Source organism: Dipteris shenzhenensis, unplaced genomic scaffold, assembly GCF_047967505.1.
Source record: "Dipteris shenzhenensis isolate YYH24624 ecotype China unplaced genomic scaffold, Dip_SZ_1.0 scaf0483, whole genome shotgun sequence".
In the NCBI taxonomy this organism is placed as follows: domain Eukaryota; kingdom Viridiplantae; phylum Streptophyta; class Polypodiopsida; order Gleicheniales; family Dipteridaceae; genus Dipteris; species Dipteris shenzhenensis.
In genome coordinates this window covers 15,001-35,000 of record NW_028239789.1, presented here as the reverse complement: position 1 = coordinate 35,000, position 20,000 = coordinate 15,001, and positions in this window count along the sequence as shown.

The window sequence follows — 20,000 nt, the reverse complement described above, 5'->3', positions numbered from 1 at the left end:
CCACAGAGAGAGAGAGTACCTGAAAGAAAAGTGATTCCAGTAATTGGCATATATTTTCGCGAACCACCCGTGGGAGACATATTTTGACTTCTATTGGGAGAGTATCCGACAACCCTTTCCATCGAATGAATTACTGAACCGGATCCGGGAAATAGCAAAGCTTTGGGATGGGCATGTGTAATGAGGTGAAACAACGAAGGTTTATAAGCACCGAGACCTAGAGCCAGCATCATGTAGCCCAATTGAGACATAGTAGAATAAGCTAAACCTTTCTTGATATCCTTCTGGGCAAGAGCTATCGTCGCTCCCAGTAGAGCCGTTATTCCGCCTATCCAGGAGATAACATTCATGCTTAGAGGTAAGGTTTCAAACAATTCAAGCATTCGAGCTACAAAAAAAATTCCCGCAGCTACCATAGTAGCGGCGTGTATAAGAGCCGAAATAGGTGTGGGTCCTTCCGTTGCATCGGGCAACCATACGTGGAGTGGGGATTGTGCAGATTTAGATACCGGACCCAAAAATGGTAGAGGAGCACATGTATTGGCAAGGGAGGAGCCGGCGCTGTTGTTATCAATCAACTCACTAAATCAATCACACGATTCGCGGATCTCGAAACTACCAGTTATCCAATACGTACCTAATATACCCAATAATAATCCGAAATCTCCTGTACGATTAGTTGCAAAAGCTTTTTGGCAGGCATTAGCAGCACTTGGTCGTGCGAACCAAAAACCTATCGGCGAGTAAGAGCACATCCCTACTAATTCCCGAAAAACATGAATCTGTATTGGATTGGGACTGAACACTAATCCTGACGTGGAGGCAGTGGAGAAACTTAAATAGACGGGAAACCTTACGTATCCCTAGTCGTGACGCATATGACTATCACTGTAAATCATAACCAAGACACCTATGGTGGTGACTGATATCGACGTAATGGAAGTAAGTGAATCAACTGAAAATCCTATCTTTGGAGAAATATCGTCGTTGGGAATCCATGACCATGAGTATTCAAAAGTGGAGCGACCAGTAACTTGTTGCCAGAATGTTGCGATAGAGACGGACATAGCTGCGGCTAATGAAAGAACACTGAGCATAGCACGTATACGACGAAGGCTCTTAGTGGCTTTTGGAAAAAGAAACGATGCCAATCCGATCAAACCAGAGGTTACGAATGGGCGTGAGGGGACAATCCAAGCACATTCATAAGATAATTCCATAAACATATTTAACCCGGGTTGGAACTCTTTCTGTCAATAGTTGTCAGATATATGGAGCGTCGAAGAATGGAATATATATGGACAGGTGAGATCACGCGTATCAAACCGAATAATCCATTTGTTTCTCGTTCTGGTGCGAGCCCGGCGTCGAGACTTGACAGGAATCAAATGTGTCGGAGATACTTATCTAGGTTCCATTTTTTGACCCCAAACCGATTGAGTTGTTTTGGGTTATTTTTCACACGACAAGACTATTACGGATAGACATGCAGCAATTGATACTGGAGGAAAACAACTCCGAGTAGAACCGGGGAGATTCTATGATGTTCGTCACTTCGCTCTGCTTGGGCACAACGCATCAGAGTCCAATACGGTAATGTCGATATATCGAGTTTCATTGGTTTGTCACGGATCCAAAATTGATCTCGGACATCCCCGGCTGAGTAACGCAACTGCTAGGGGGCGCGTCTTGCATCCCTGTTTCGAGAGGAAGAAAGTGATACGGAAGATCCATTCTAAGAAGAAGACGCGAAGGAAATCGGGATACAGACAGGATTTGGTTCGATCTGTAGTAGATCCCATTTGCTTAAATGGAAAGGAGTTGGTTGGTTAGCAAATTGTTATCATAAAGAAGTCAATGATTCTTGCTGGGATTCTTTTGCATAGAATGGAAACCCAGTTCCCCCAGTTGTTCCCCTTCTAATGATTCTACGCAATCACCCCCTCCCTCATTATATTGATTCTACTCGTACGTATCAACATACTCGTCGCATTCATTTCGATGATAAAACCGAATAGATAGATTTCATTATGGCAGTTCCAAAAAAACGTACTTCTAGGTCGCGGAGGAAGATTCGCAATCATATTTGGAAGACCCAAACTAATGAAGTAGCATCGAAAGCTTTTTCTCCAGCTAAATCCATTTTGACTGGACGGTCGAGAAGTTTTTACTATGTGACAAATGAAAAAATTTCTGAAACTGGTCAGTAGTACTCCCCGGTTGTAACAGGAATTGCCGTATCAATAGGACGTGGGGTCGGTCGGAATAGATAGTGAACTATTTGTTTGTTGGAACGGGGAAGACGAGATAAGTGATTGTCAGGGAACTTATTGATGAATTTGGATCCCTAGTAAGTAGTACGGGTACATGTTGATATTATTGCGTGACGGTACCGTGCGGTAAATAAAATCCAAATACTAACAGAGTTGTATCAATGAATGTTGGTAATAACCACGAGGGGGGGGGGGTTACGTGCATGAAGAAGGAGCCCAATCCCTCTCTTCCTTCCTATGATACAAGGGTCTCGATCACGATCATCGATTTATCTCTATCCCTACTACGAATGGGTATGGGTCGATAACACCCAAAGAGAATCGGGAGATAAATCTGCGTTCCCGGAACGGGAACGTCTTCTATTCCGTTTAAAATATGTTCCGACCTCGTTTATTCGGAATAGCAGGATTTGAACCTGCGACCTCCATCACCCCAAGATGGCACGCTACCGAGCTACGCCATATCCCGTTATTCCTATACAAGTATAGCGCCGTATACCTAATCAACTATAGACAGGGAAGGTCCCTTGTTGTGCGTGTGTACTCTCCCCCAGGAAGATTGACGATTCACCCGAAGATGTGATATCATTAATTACGATAAGTATAACGAGTAGCGAGCCGCTATGGTGAAATTGGTAGACACGCTGCTCTTAGGAAGCAGTGCTAGAGCATCTCGGTTCGAATCCGAGTAGCGGCATTTAATTTCAACCTGCAGGCGAGGGCTGTGTCTGATACAACCACTGGGAAAAGCAGTAGGAATAGGGAATTCTCCCCGTTTCGACGTTTAAGGGGTAAACCCGAAATCTCCTGGGAATAATGGGTGGGTGGTACATACTCTCCAAAATCTCACTAATTCACTGGATTCTCCTCATTACGATTCACACCGATATAGAGCACATATTCGCTCACATTTCTTTTCTTACGCTTCTTTCCGTCACTCTGTTTCACCGGATGGGGCTGGCTCGCAAGCTCAAGAGACTCATTAGTTTGAGCGTTGGAGGTATGACAATTGCTTTCATCTGTATAACGGGATTTACGACGATTCGTCGGATTCAACCCAAACATCTACCACCGAGCAATCTACATGAATCATCTATGTTTCTTTCACGGAGCTTCTCCCCAATGCATGTAATTATGAGAATTAGGAGTCGGAACGAATGGTCAGGTGCAGTCACGGCACCAGGTGCCATGTCGACCCATGGATTCGCAACTCTGGGTCTTCCTGAGGAAATGCAACAATCCACACCGCTAGTACCTGCTCTGCAACCTCATCGGTTAATGACGCATGTAAGTATGATGCCACTAAGCCATGTGACTTCGTTATGTGGATCTCCATCAGCAACATCTCCACCGATTGCCACCTATGACGCAGAACAATTTTCTATCCCCGGTCCAAATCAAGAATTTCCTACCTGGACCCCCTCTCCGGGAGTGGATATACACTGCTACGAGCAGGCAGGAAGTAATCCGAGAAACAGTTTTCATCGACTATCCTTGAATTCACGTAGGTGCCGATTGATCCACCAATTGGACCGATGGAGTTATCGAATCATCAGCTTAGGGTTTCCTCTACTGACTGTTGGTATTCTCTCTGGAGCAGTGTGGGCTAATGAAGCGTGGGGATCCTACTGGAGCCGGGACCCTAAGGAAACCTGGGCATTAGTGACTCGGCTGATATATGCTATTCATCTCCATACCAGAATAACTAGTGGTTGGCAGGGGGAAGGGCCTGCTATTGTAGCATCTACAGGATTCTTCATTGCTTGGATTTGTTTCTCAGGGGTTAATCCACCAGGAATCGGTTTACATAATCACGGGTGGCTTACTTAATAATTAGGTAGAAGACCGCTAATTCGATCGGGGGGAGAGATAACAAAAAATGTTACCTCGTCAGATGCTTGAAGTGTTACATGTAATCAATTCGTGATTTGAATCAGAGTCTGCATGAGGAATCGCGCTGTGGATTCCTCACCCAGACATTCATGCAATTACGTCGCCAGCGGCATGGATTCCCACTGCCTTCCCTTATAGGAATTAATACCAGAACCGCTTCCAAGAGTAATCCTCATTGAATAGATATGTTCGACTACCGATCCAAACGATACTGCGTTTTATTGCCCCTCTACTATCCCATAAAAGAGTACGGAACCAGGATAGATAGTATTTTGTGATTCCGTAGAGATGCAACCATGTCTGGATACAGACCGATACCGAGGATTGGTAAAGAGAGACAAATCGATATGAATATTTCCCGCGGTCCGGAATCAACTGAATATGGATCCGAATAGTTGGATATTCTGTATCCGTAGAATATTCGACGTAACATAGATAACAAATAAATGGGAGTTAATACTGTACCAATCGCTTCGACTACTACAACCGATAACTTAGATATAGATGAATAATGCTGATTAGTCACTATTCCTGGAAATACCATCAATTCCGATACAAACCCACTCATCCCGGGTAATGCAAGGGATGCCATTGAGAAGATACTAAACATAGTAAATATCCTGGGCATTGGGGTAGCCATCCCCCCTAATTGATCGAGATAAAGGGTACGTGTCCTATCGTAACAAGTCCCTGCAAGGTAAAATAGAGCGGCACCTATTAACCCATGGGAAATCATTTGTAACACAGCTCCATTAAGACCCGTATCTGTCACGGATCCAATTCCAATTGTTACAAAACCCATATGGGAAATTGATGAATACGCTATTCTCCTCTTAAGGTTACGCTGACCCGGCGGAATCAGGGATGCATAAACAATTTGGACTGATCCGAATAGCACCAACCACGAAGCAGGTATGGAATGAGCATGAGGTAATAATTCCATATTAATTCGAATCAATCCATACCCTCCCATTTTTAGTAATACCCCAGCCAGCAACATACATGTGCTGTAATGTGCTTCCCCATGAGTGTCTGGCAACCAAGTATGAAAAGGGAATATTGGCAGTTTCACGGCATACGCCACGAAGAATCCTAGATAAGAAAGCACTTCTAGTGATATAGGATGTGATCTGCTTGCCAAATCTCGGATATTGAAGGAGGGTTCCTGGGTCCCGTAGAAACCCATAGTTAGGGCTCCTATTAGGAGAAAGATAGAACCACCAGCTGTGTATAGAATAGACTTCGTGGCTGAGTATAGACGTCTCTTCCCACCCCACATACATAAAAGTAGGTAGATTGGGATTAATTCCAACTCCCACATAGGAGAGGAAAGCGAAATGTCTCGAGAAGCAAACAGTCCTATTTGGCCGCTATACATGGCCAACATCAAGAAATAGAATAGACGTGTATTCCGCGTAACTAGCCAAGCTGCTGAGGTTGCCGAAGTAGTGACAAATCCTGTCAGTAGAATGAGACCCATGGAGAGTCCATCAATACCTGAACTCCGATGGGAATTGATTGAATTTATCCAACTAGAATCCTCCACCAATTGAATGCATTGATCATCGATATGGAAGTGACAATGAAAGATATAAATGATTAGTAGAAATTCCGATATACAAATGCCTGGGGTATACCACCGAACGATCTTATTCCCATTGGAGGGAAGCATTGGAAATAGCGAACCCGCCAGAATCGGAAAAAGAACAATTGTGGTTAACCAGGGTACGTTACTCATCGTGGATGGAAAAATATTTTAGCGGGGGGGAGGGGGGGGGGAATCTTAATACCCCAACTCATACTCAATAGAATTGAGTATGAATCTTTGAGTATGAGTTGGAAAGAAAACGATTCGATTCTTGAATCTCTTTCTTGACCGATGAATCAATAAGCTAGACCCATACTACGAGTCGTCTCAGCTCCCGGATAGACGCGTACACTCGAGGAATCTGTTGGACAAGCGGATTCACGTCTCTTACAACCTACACAGTCTTCTGTTCTAGGAGCAGAAGCAATTTGATTGGCTTTACACCCATCCCGGGGGATCGTTTCCAATGCATCTGTCAGACAGGCTCTTACGCATTAGGTGCAACCAATACATGTGTCATAGATCTTTACTGAATGTGCCGTCGAATTTGTTCACTCCTATTGGATTGACGTGTCAAAGATATTCTCCTGTTGGGGTTGTTGAGGTGTACCTACCCTCCCCCCTGCCCCCTACCCCTTATTTTCCATTCAATCAAATCTAAGATTTGTATTGATTTGGTTTTTCCGCATCTACCTACATAGACACTCCGTGGGTGGAACTCTCCCATCATCCTCGTGAAATGAATGGGTTCTGCAATATGGGGAGGGACGGTACAAGACAATTTTAAGGAACGGGATAGGTAGGGATTCAGATAGGTATGACATAATTTTTCGGAATGAAATGCAATTGTTAGGGGGAAAACGACAGCATTACCAGCTGGATGTGATACACCTGCATTGAATAGCGATTCGCCCAAATAAATAGCGTCATCGACGAATCAATTACCATTTTAACAAATCAAATTGATCGATACGAGTCGATCTTCTATTACGCTGGATGACCGAAGCAATGGATAACCCAATAGCAGCTTCGGCAGCTGCAACGGCTATTACGGATATTGAAAAGATTTCCCCCTTCATTTGTTCATTGTCAAAGAAATTGGAGAATGCTACGAGATTTATATTAATGGCATTCAGAATCAGCTCAAGACACATCAGTGCCCTAATCATGTTTCGACTCGTGATTGATCCGGAAAAGCCAACGCGATAGGGATAAGCACCTAGAATCAGTCCATGTTCGAGCATGATGTATTAACCCCCCGGAAACTTAATTGGTTAACCTACGAGATGAGTTTACGAGAAGTTGTAATTAATTAGAAAGATGGGGAGTCATCTCCAGACGACGAAGCAGGTTCTTCGTCGGGTCTGGTTATTCCTTCACCACGAGCCATTGTAATCGCCCCTACTGAAGCCACTAGGAGGAGGATAGAAAGGAGTTCGAATGGAACCAGAAATTGTGTTAACAATTGGTATCCAATTCGCTGGATGTTGTTTTTTGAGACTCCCCCCACAACATCCCTCGATGGGTCGATTGGATTTATATCAGACCATTTCGTATCTCGAATTGTAGTGGTTGATAAGATAGATAGACCCGTACAAGCTCCTAAGGCAATAGTATCTCCCATATTCCAGGAAATGGTTGAATTGGAATCTACTGGTTCGTCAATAACCGTTACGGCAGACACGATCGAAACATTTATAGCTCCTACATAGATAGGCGATTGTGCGGCAGCTACAGAATCGGCATTCGGTACGAGATATGGGAGAGATATACAGATAAACACCAGTCCCGATGAAGAGGCGGAATAAACTATATTAGCAGATAATACCACTCCTACACTTCCCAGTAGAATACCTAATTCGATTAGTATCAAGACAGATTCATAAATTGATTCAGGTAGATTCATTATGCCCAGTTATTTTGATTCTCCCATCTCACTATATTACTATTCAATAACGACGTGTATGTGTGTGACCTACTTATGTAGACACACCCCCCCCTATTGGTAGAAATAATTGAAGGAGGGATATCTCTGCATAGCAGAGATATCTCGATATTGAATCATCTCCGACTTACTATTTTTTCTAACCAGGGAGTCGGTCTATCTTCCAAACTTCAGACGGAGATTCAATTGACACCACGAGTGACAGTTCGATTATTGGGATCTCCTTTCGTGACTCCCCCAGATGAATAACTCAGAGTTGGAACTACTTGAATTGCGGAATCCTGGGAGACAGAGAGGGGCAAACGTCCCGGAGCCATTTGATCATAATTTGATTCGTGACGATCATAAGTCGAGGGTTCATACTCCTCAGTCATTGACAAGCAATTTGTTAGGCGGTATTCGACACAATTCCCACAGAAGATACGAACTCCGAAATCAATGCTATAACTTCTTAATCGTTTTTTTCTGATGCTTCTTATCAATCTCCGGTCGACGACAGGCAGGTTAATCAGACATACTCGGACACGTACCTCACAAGCAATGCATTTGTCAAATTCAAAATGAATTCGTCCACGGAATCGTTCGGATGATATAAGTTTCTCGTAGGGGTATTGGATAGTCACAGGTAAACGATTCAGATGGTCTAGAGTAACCGCAAAACCTTGACCAGTATACCTCGCAGCTCGTATTGCTCGTTGACTATAATCCTGGAATCCAGTTACCGTGGGAAACATGTGATAGATAATCCTGGGGGAGTTCCTTAGTTTCTAGAGATTGGATAGATTAAAATCGGGGTGACATTGATGTAAACTATGAGGGGAATATCTCATTTTAGAGATGGTAGTCGAAACGAAGCTGTCAGCAACGGATTTCCCGGAGCAACGGGCAGAAGAGATTTCCAGCCGAGATCTAGTAATTGGTCTATTCTGACTCTAGGTAATGTCCATCTCGTTGCGATAGAAATGAATAGGAATAGATAAGACTTGGCTGATGTGGTAATGACACCTGTTACTGCATCGAATACATCAAAGGATTCACTGCTGAGAGTCCGAAAGGGAAAAATTTGCCCTAATTCTTGAAGAAATGGAATTGGTGAATCCCATCCACCCGGATAAAGGACTGTTACAAACGACGAGGAAACCAATGAATTTGGGTAAGAACCAACATAGAATGAACCAGATTTTATACCTGAATATTCGGTTTGATAACCCGCTACCAGTTCCTCCTCCGCCTCTGGTAGATCAAATGGCAACCTTTCACATTCTGCCGATGGGGATATGAAGAAAGCTATAAAGCCTATAGGTTGACGCCGCAGATTCCATCCCAGAAAACCATACTTAGATTGTGTTTCAACTATGTCAACCGTACTTAAGCTATCAGATAATTATAGTCGACGGTACAATTGCTATTACCACCTCTGATTCGAAACCGTACATGAAATTGGGATTTCATACGGCTCCCCATAAGTCACCCGAGAGGGGGATTGGTAGTTAATCACTTCCTTTGCGCGACACCCCCCTGAGGAGCGTCCCAATCTCAACCAATGGGATTCTGTTTGCTACAGGGAGTGATAGCTTCTGAATCCATCTCAACCTTTTCAGTTATTTTTTGATATAATTCGGAATCTTCCACCGTTTCTCGGTGGAATGGGATTTACCGATACTTCTTTTATATCTCCACATAGATGGATCCCTACCTATCTTTATTTCAGCCGAGAAGAGGATTAGCCTGAGGATTCCTATGATCCCAATCCTCTTGAGACTACTACGTAAAGGAGATACTCGCATATATCAATAATTTTTTCCGCCAGGGGCAGAAAAATCAAACCGTTGAAAGGATTACTTCGTTCCGGATAGTCATAATCTAAGTAGATAGGAATATACTCGGGATTGGGATTTTCAAGATGTACTACCTAGTCATCCCTACCGAGGCTAAGTCTTTATCCAATTAAAGAGAAAAGAGATTTTATTATGCAACTTTTTTCTCCACCCTTCTCACAAATCTCTTGTGTATATTAGTGTTCCTGACCATCCACTCCCGCTCAATCCCGGAAAAGAGGTTCAGTCCCTTCTTGTCCCCGCTTCAGGCCCTGTAAATCTATCCCGTACCTGGGGGCAAACAGTGTTTACTGCTCGGACATGCTTTCACTCCCGTACATGGGGGATGGGACTCGATTCACTCGCTGCAAGACGCTGTTCGATCTCACCCAGATGACTATCCAGTTGTTCTGTCAAATCAGTGAAAGATTCTTCATTCCGAATCTCTATATCGGAATAACCCTCTTCCCATCAATCTTATTCAGCGAGTCGCACGTGGGGATATGGATAGTACACATGGGGCTGGGGGTATTTCGTAACTAATTGATTGAGCAGCAGCTCTAAGACCACCTGGAGGGGAATATTTATTATTTGAACCATATCCTGCCATAAGTAGCCCTAGGGGAACGATACTTGAGATGGCGATCCAAGAGAAAGCACCTATACTCAGATCAGCTAGAATAATGTGCTGCCCGAAGGGTATCACCAAGTGGCTTATAAAGACTGGTATGACTACCACAGCTGGTCCAATATTGAATAGCCAAGTATCGCCCCTGGCTGGAACAATATCTTCCTTCAGTAGGAGCTTGACTCCATCGGCCAGGGATTGGATAATTCCCAAAGGACCTGCATATTCAGGTCCGATACGCTGTTGTACCCCCGCAGATACCTTTCACTCGAGCCGTACGATAACTAATACTCCTACTGTAATTCCTACGATAAGGGTGGGAATGGAAATCAGAATCCAAATCAATTCGGAAGAATCTCTCGAAACTCCCAATTTGTGAAATAAGTCAATCACGCGTTCCTCGAAATTTTTTGTACCAATTGCCGTTTCGGCGATCAACCTCCCCCATGATGATATCTATACTACCTAATATTGTCGTAATATCGGCTAGTTTCATTCCTTCTACCAATTGAGAGAGAATTTGCAGATTTATGAAGCCAGGCGGACGAATCTTCCGTCTCCGGGGAGAAACACTATCATCTCCAATCAGAAATATCCCTAATTCCCCTTTGGGAGCTTCCACCCTTACGTAATGCTCCTGCTCAGGTAATTTGAAAGTGGGAGAGGATTTCTTACCGACAAATTGATAGTCAAAATCATTCCATCCCATTTCCTTTCGTTGCTGACTAAGGCGTCGAGATTCCAAATTTTCATATGGACCTCCCGGAAGGAGTCTCGAGGCCTGTTGAATTATTCTTATGGATTCTCTCATCTCGCCGATTCGTACCAAATAACGGGCCAATGAATCTCCTCCTGTTTGCCATTGGATCCGCCAATCCGATTCGTCATAACATTCGTAGTGATCCACCTTGCGAAGATCCCATTGAATCCCCGAGGCTCGCAACATGGGTCCGGATAAGCCCCGATCTATAGCTTCTTCCCTACCAGTGACACCTATCCCCTCCACTCGTTTCAGAAATATAGGATTATTTGTGATAAGTCGTTCATATTCATCGACTTTTGAGAGGCAATAGTGGCAGGAATCCAAACATTTATCTAGCCACCCATATGGTGAATCTACCGCTACTCCCCCGACGCGGAAATAATTATGCGTCATTCACATACCCGTAGCAGACTCAAGTAAATCATAAATCATTTCCCTTTCTCGAAATGTGTAGAAAAAAGGGGTTTGTGCACCGACATCCGCCAGAAAAGGTCCGAGCCATGACGGGTGGGGAGCTATTCGACTTAGCTCGAGCATAATAACTCGTATGTAACTAGCTCTTCTCGGTATTTGAATATTTGCCAACTTCTCCGGCGCATTCACTGTTATTGCCTCGGTAAACATGGTGGCTAAATAATCCCATCTCGTCACGTGGGGAAGATACTGCAGAATCGTCCGGTTTTCAGCAATTTTTTCCATCCCTCTATGTAAATAGCCAAGTATTGGTTCACAACCAACGACATTTTCACCGTCTGGAGTAACAATAAGTCGAAGGACACCGTGCATCGACGGGTGGTGGGGACCCATACTCACTATAACTGGATCCACTTTCGTAGGAGGTATACCCATGAATTATGTTCCTGGTAATTTTTGCAGACCCTAGCTTCGGTAGAACTGGATTTCTATAAATTGGAATCGGCGTCTCTTCAATCTCCGAATACCCAAGTTGCTTATTATGTTATCGTATAAAGTCGGATCCTTTTTGGATGAATGAATTAAGAGACGCTTGCGTCTTCCCAATAATTTCCACAAACCCCTCTGAGAGGAGTAATCCTTGGAATGTGATTTCAAATGAGAAGTGAGTTTCGAGACTTGATCGGTCAAGTAGCATATTTGAGACTCAGCAGACCCTGTATCCCCTTTCTCACAAATCAACGTCGAATTGGTAGATATAGCCTTATCCGTAATAGTAGTAATAATAATTGTTTATCGAATTCATTGTATAGGATTTGCCTACTAATTCGGGTAGTATTGGTCCGAGCGAGGGAGATGAATACTCCTATAATCGGGGAAATCGTCACTCAATAGATTCGGTTATCGGTGGGAATTTGTTTCCCACCAACGAGTAGTTACAGCTCCGCATCTGATAAGTAAGGTAGGTATCTGCCCCTCCTTCTATCACACACTTGATTGAGATTACCAAGATGTTAGTAATATTAGTCGAGCAAATTGTCGAATCTACGTATTCTCCCCCCCGTCTCAAATAATGGGATACATGCGTATTCTGGGCGTGGCAAATCGACTTCCATTATTTGTGTCGAAGCGGAATCTGTTCATACAAGCTAATTCTTCTAAGCGATAACTGGGCCAAAGGAAACGTTTGATTTTCTGAGTCCCACTCAGGTCGCTAGACTCTTCACTCTTGTTCATCCATTCCACTCCAGAAGGGTAGCCCAAAGGGTCCCTTTCGGATTTCACGGAGCTCAAAATCAATAGGGATCTGAGAAATCGCGATTTGCGACGATGTCTCGGAAGCAGGAGATCTTCGATGTTATGGAGATAGGAGCGATTCCTATTCTCTCTCCCCATTGATGAGTGACAAACGCAGCATGCACCCGCCAAATATATTTCTATTCAATCTTCTTTTGAATCTGTTTCGAAATTTCAGTGGGATACTAACCATTTTATACATGAGAATCTAATCATCGAATATTCGCGGTAAACGATGGGCTGAAATAACAAACAAATCATCTAGAATCTCGCGTTTCTCTTCGTTGAGAAAAAGATTCAACAAATCGCAATCTATACCCATATTGACACAGAAGGAAGTAAGATCCTGCTCATTTTCTAATACGTTGATGAGAGATATCAAATCCCTCAGTCTTTATAATTCTCTTTCTAATGCTTCGGATTCCCATTTCCATTGAAAAATATAATAGTGACTCCCCCTCTCTCTTAGAAGTATTTCATCCGAATCAATCTCTTCTTCCTGTAACCCGTAATCCGTGCCTAATCTCTGAAATCTTTCATTTGGGGTAGCGGGAACCCTCTCCCACAAAATAGAAGTCCCAGGTACAAATTTCGATCTTGTTTCGTATACATCCTTTGCTTCCGCGGGATCCGGAATTACCCACAACACCAAATCGGATTTCGGATTCAACTCACGTTCCGGATCAAGTATTCGTGGATGAGAAATTCCCTTCCCTGCAATAAGTTCTCTGATACGATTCCCTAAACGAGTTTCCCTTATCGCCGCATTCCACCCCGCCGGAAATTTTTGTATATCTACATCTCGTGAGGAATCAATAAAACTATGTAACAAATAACTGTATTTACGACGTTTATTGATATTTCTCACTCGATCTCTGAGGAAAGGGGTTTCAGTATATATGGAATAATCGTTTTGTCTATCACGAAATACATATTCATGCTCGGCGAGAAAACTTCCCCCGATGCTTCTGAATCCATATAAATTTTCGATGTCCGATCTCCATCTCTTCGGTGCAATTTTTTGCCATAACTCCAATGACAGGTTGTACTTGTCGGGACAGCCTAACAAACTCCCCAAATCATTTGCATTCAATTCCCAAAGTTGTTTGGAAAGTCCCCGCATCGTAGCAAAATTATTAATATGTTCATCGATACCATACCCACGTACAATCCCGCCAGTTCTGTCATCGGGACATCCCACGGAATCGCTCTTTCCCCCGTCATGTTTACCGCCATCAAAAAATTCTGGGGTTTCCCCTCCCCCTTTCGGATAACAACCATGATCACCGCGCGGATAATTCCAATCTTCCGAAGCATCATCCAGATTCTCATTATCCTTACATCCCTTCCGGTTATCGAGATACCCCGCATCCTTGCTATCTTCCGCAATTTCCATCAAAGAATCCAAATCCAGGTTGTTTTTCATGCTTACATGCCACAGAATGTCGTGAATGTGCGCCTGAGACGGTAATCCTATAGATTGATTATCGATAACTCGCGGTATTCCCTCCCTAATTCCGGAAATAGCTAGAATTGGGTGGTTTGCATCCCCATGAACCCCACCAACTTGATTCGTCACTTTCACCAGTTGCACCCGAAATCTAGCAAAATTGTCGAGATAATGAGCAAAAGCTCTATTGACTCTTCGAAATAATCCCGCTACTAGTAGAAGATACTTCTCAAACAATTCTGCGACCGATATGCGGGATCTCAAATAAATTCCCTGAATATTGACTAATTTCGTTTGGAATCTCAAAGAACTAGTCAGATTTGTATTAATTAGTCTGTCATCTATTCCCGGTTTACTAAAACGGAGTGATTTGGTGCTACGCCCACCCCCGCCAACCCCTTCGGTTAACAGATTTCTGAATGCATGCATGTCTGATTCGGGTTCGGATTTGGATCCACCAACGGTATCTTTTACTGGTTCATCATCGGTACCCGCAAAGTATCGGGATTTATTATCAATGGGAATTGATGTTTCATCTATTCCACCAGTACCTGGTTCACCGTGTGACGGCCCCTCTTTCCACCCGGTCCCTGTATCATTTGGAATATCTCCCCCAACAAAATCGGTTCCACTCCAATTCTCCCAAATCCCTTCAATTTTACGAAGGAAATTCAATTTCCCCAATGGAAACCTTGCGGATACACCCAATTTGGAGTAGAGACGACGCATTTGCCTAGTCCGCAATGCGAGACTACGTCTCAAAATTCTCATCAATTTCTTCCGGATAGGTTTCCAGAAGGAGGGATCTTTCTTAATAGTTCCAAAAGGTACATCTGTTTGGAATCCCCAAGCTGTTAAATAGCTAGATGGAGATTTTCCTCGCCTCAATCTATTTTTTCTCCCCGATTCCCGAGTCTTGAGATACCTGGGATTCATATCATTTTCCAAAATGGTTGGGCGCCTCCTCCCGCGAGTACGCCAAGGCTTCAACCGGAAAGGATACAAAATCTTTATCTGAAGACCCTCCTTCAACCAACGACCGGGTAAACGAGTGTGTGAGAATCCCTCGCCGTCGTAGGTGCATTTGATGTGGGATTCTTTGCGCCACTCACTCCAATCCTCATCCCATTCGGGAGCTTGAAAAAATAAAATACGACCGAAATTCTTGAGTGTTATCAATACAGGCAGTTTCACATATTTCCGAAGAGTCGATTGCATAACCAATAATAAACCCCGCCCCGTGTGGATGGAACTCACATCGAACCTAGCTGCTATAGCTGGGCGGTCGGATTTCGCTCGCTCCCCCTCTCTCGAGGATGAAAGAGATATTAGTTCCTGTTCGGGTTGGGTACTAGTTTCTCTCCTCGCGTCACCGGCCGATTCCTCAAAATCTACACCAGTTAATTCTCCGGCAGGAAATCGAAACGGAGTGGGTAGTTCCATTAATCTAAAGAAGAGAGGTGAATGTGCCTTATCTTGAAATACTTCCCAAACCAGTGTCTTACGTCTTCTGGAGCGCATAGAGCCTTTTATAGGTTTCCGACGAAAATCAGAGCTTTTTGCAAAACGTTTGACCAGTCTGCGTGTTTTCAGCCGCGTCTTCCCGACGCTGATTGCTAAATTTTTTAACTTTCTGTTACGAATATCAGTTGACCCACCCGCGACATCGAACCTATTATCATATATTAAGTGAGTATTGCGGGCCAATTCCTCCGACAGTTCCTCAATCTCGAGGATCGAACGTATTTTTTGTTTTGAAGAGTCAAGTCTTTCCCCACCAATTAGAGGTACGTCTAGCAAGCGGATCCAATCGAAGGCACCACAATCATCTCTGAGATAGGTGAAGAATAAAGCTAACTCTGTCGGAGATGAAGAAAATTTGAAGACTTGATCCCAAGTTACGGGGGTGGAATCACCCTTCGAAACTGAATAGTTTGTTTCTCCCACAACATCTTCAATCACGGCATCATCCGGTGTTTCGAACATGAAAATAAATATTTGCAAAGCATTTTTAGGTAATGCTTCCCGGGGAAGAGGAATCTCATTGCTTCTCAACTCTTTATACCTGATAGACACCCAATCCCGAATCTTATTACCGGAATTCAATTCATTGGCATACTCGTTGTTGTCAACCGCTTGCGATGCCAATGAATCAGACAGTATCCAGAATGAATCCGAGTTTGGAATCCTAGCACGACATGAATTATTCAAAAATGGATCATAAATCTTAGGTAATTCACCTCCGTTATCAGCCAATCCGGTCCTTCTTTCCATCGCTTTCCAGAAGATAGGCTCGGTGTCTAGGAATCGAATTCGGTCCTTTAACTCATTATTCAAATCCTTGTTTTTCCTGAATTGGTTCAAAATCCAGTCTTCATGCAGATGATGAGCTGGAAGTGGCATATCCGAATCCTCTAACGAGGTTCCTAACTGGTCTCCAAAGATCGACAAACTGGGTAACGCCGTGAGAGCCAACCGCTGTTTTCCACTAGTCAAACATTTGCTGAAAAAGTGATTTGATACTTGCTTCTTCACTAAGCTATCGCCGCCGAATCGGCTATTCTCTATATATCGTAAAGGACGATTTGGTTTGTATGGGGTCGAACAAGGACGTGGGCCACGACTTGAAAATCCATAGCATCGAATCTGACAACTCCCGGAGATTGTTATCGAGCAAGACAAGTTCGTCTTCAAAATTCTTGGTGAAGAGAGGTACTGGAGCCTTACCCAAATAAACCAGTACATTAATGAGAACAACAATACTAAAAGTTTTGTAAATGACGCGTTTCATCAGCAGGTAGAGTATGGGTGAATCATATTCTACGCGAACCAGAAGTAATCTGGACAAGTAGCTGAATGACATATGACCGAGTGACCAACCCACGAAACTACTAATCAGAAATGTTATGTTGTTGCTATATCGAAAAATAAATAGGTGAATTGGTCTCGCCAATACGGGACTTGGTAAAAGAATTGGATTTAAAATCTGGAAAATGAAACTATCCAAGAATATATTACCGATTCGAAAGTCACTGAGTGAATTGGTCGGACGTAGAGTTCGATAATCCGGTAAATCCTTGGTTCGGAACCAGTAAAATAACATGTATGGTACTATTGGGACAGTTACAACATGTGGTTTCACTATCAATGCATATAGAGGTGAACAGAATATTGACAGAAATATTAGTAGCTATCCCATCATCAAACCACTCAAAGCGACGGTACCACTAAGATTCCCTCCCAAAAGAAAAGCTCTTATGGATAGTATTTGGGAGGGTCCAACGGGTAATGTTGTTAGTAATCCATAATATAGTCCGAATATTATAGGTGGACCTGCCACCTTCACCCGAGTAAGCAGCGAAACCTGCAGTAGATACAACGACATTTGAACGCTTTCTACGTTCATAATTATTTCCTTCCCATATTTTTCAGTTTTTTTTTTTTCCCGTAGAGTGCCGGCAACCTCTCCGTACCACTCCCGTAGCTAGCACAGCAACTCCTTCGGAAAGGAGTCGATGGATTTCTTAATCATGAGGAGACAGAATCCCATGATTAAGAATTTGGAGACGTCTCTATGCATTTCCCTCAATGGTCACTTCCCGTCACCCAATAATTCTATAATTTAGTGATTTGTTACCATCTGCTTCGACAGGTTACTCCAACCCAGACGCCCCGGATTATTATTACGCCGTAGGGGACGAGTAACAAGTTCAAGCACATCCCTCGCATTAGTGGATCCATGGATTTGGGCAAAGGTGAACTCGACAGACCATTTTGTATCAATACCTCTTGCTTCTAAAGGATTGGCATGAGCCATTCCAGTAATTGCTGAATCAGGTTTTAATTCATGCATACGCTGTATCTGGTTATAATTATCCGGTTTTTCCACGATCCGTGGCATGAGTGTACCCATCTCTTTGCAAGTATCTCGTGAGAAAGATGGCTCGGCAGCTTGATATCGTTTATCCATGTAGGGAATACCTGTTTCGTAGACAACCATTCCGCAGCGAATTGGGAATCTTGCTATAGAAATTTCTGATAGATTATCTCCCGTAAAAGATATAGATTTACCAGCTGCTATCTCAAGATAGTCTCTCAGACTCTTCCATATCTCATCCTCCCTCTCCTTCAAACCCTGAGGTTCCATATTAAAGGCGGAACAAATCTTTTCTATCCAAGCACGCGTCCCATCAGGACCAATAGGAAAAGGTGCTCCAATTAACTGGCATTTACGACGCCGCATCAGAGTCGTCGCTGTACGGCTCAGAGAGGGATTCACGCCGCAAACATACACTCCCTTGCCTAATGATGGAAGTTCAGTATATCTCTGGGAGGGTAACCACCCCGATACCTGAATGGATTGACGTTTCGATTCCGGATTCGGTTGAGAAGCTACAGTTGAAGTTAGAGATCCAAAAAGAACTGAAGCATGATTCTTTAATTTCCGTCCCTCCGGATTAGCCCCCCCCGCTTCCGTCGTCGCAGTGTCAACACCCCCAACTAAATCCTGTTTCTGTTCGTGTCTAGATATGTCAAATTCCGGACACCGATGCGTCGTGGCAGCTGATACAGTATCCTCTCCCTGAGTAAAAGCATAATCCGATCCATTGGCCCGCGCAACTACAATTGGTACTCCAAGTTCGTTTTCTAGCTTGGGTGCTATGCCTTCTAGGTCCGTCTTTGTTATTTCCGTGGTACATGTGCCAATCCAAATAATGACACTAGGGTTTCTATCTCGTTTTATTTGGATACAAATTCTCTCCAATTCCCCTTGATCATTTAATTGGGCCGAGACGTCCCCCTCTTCCGACTCTGCCATTGCATAACGAGGTTCCGCAAGGATCGTAACTCCAAGAGCGTTCTGTAAGAAATAACCACAAGTCTTTGTACCTACCACTGGGGAAAAGCTGTCTTCGATCTTTTGATATAACCAAGCCACACAACTAATGGGGCAAGAAGTGTGATAATTTCCGGTTTCACATTCAAAAGTGAGAGTTTCGGGAGTCTTCGTGAAAGGGTTTCCTCAGAAAGGGTACACATACAAGAAATTTGCAGTTTCGGTTTCGAATCATCGTAAAATCAAGCAGAATATCCTGTTGAGTTTGCTGGGCATTCCTCTGCCCCCCACCATCGGGATTCAGATAGAAATCGGAGAGCAGACTGAATAATTCTCTATCTGGAATTTCCCTTGGCACAACCCCTTCTGGTCGAGACAATATCTGATCCGCCACATTGGGATGGAAATCACAAACATAATTGAGATCTGATTGACATTCAGCCGTTTCAAACAATGTTTTCCCCTTCACCCTCGAGACCCGAATGTCCTCAATGAGAGGCAACACTTCCAGCACAGGCATCGGGCAGGCTTCTACATGTTTATCAATGAGATCTCTCCTAGATGTCCGATTCCCCACCAAACCTGCTAATCGCAATGGGTGGGTATGTGCCTTCTCCCTAACCGACGCAGCAATACGATTTGCTGCAAAAGGGGCATCGAATCCATTATCCGTGATAATAATGCAATAATCCGCATGATTCGATGGAGCGGCAAAACCTCCACGGACTACGTCCCCTAAAACGTCGAATAGAGTAGTATCATATTCATAAGAAGCATTCGATTCTTTCGATGATTTAACCGTTTCTCCCACTACGTATCCCCCACAACCAGCTCCCGCAGGTGGTCCCCCTGCTTCAACACGATCCACTCCGCCATAACCCTTATAAATGACATCCTCAGGCCACACATCTTCATAGTGGTAATCCTTCGATTGCAAAGTGTCTATAATGGTAGGTATCAAGAATCCCGTGGGGGTGAAAGTACTATCATGTTTCGGATCACATCCAATTTGCAATACCCGTTTTCCGCGTCTCGCCAAAGCTATTGATATATTACAACTTGTTGTTGACTTACCAATTCCACCCTTTCCATAAAC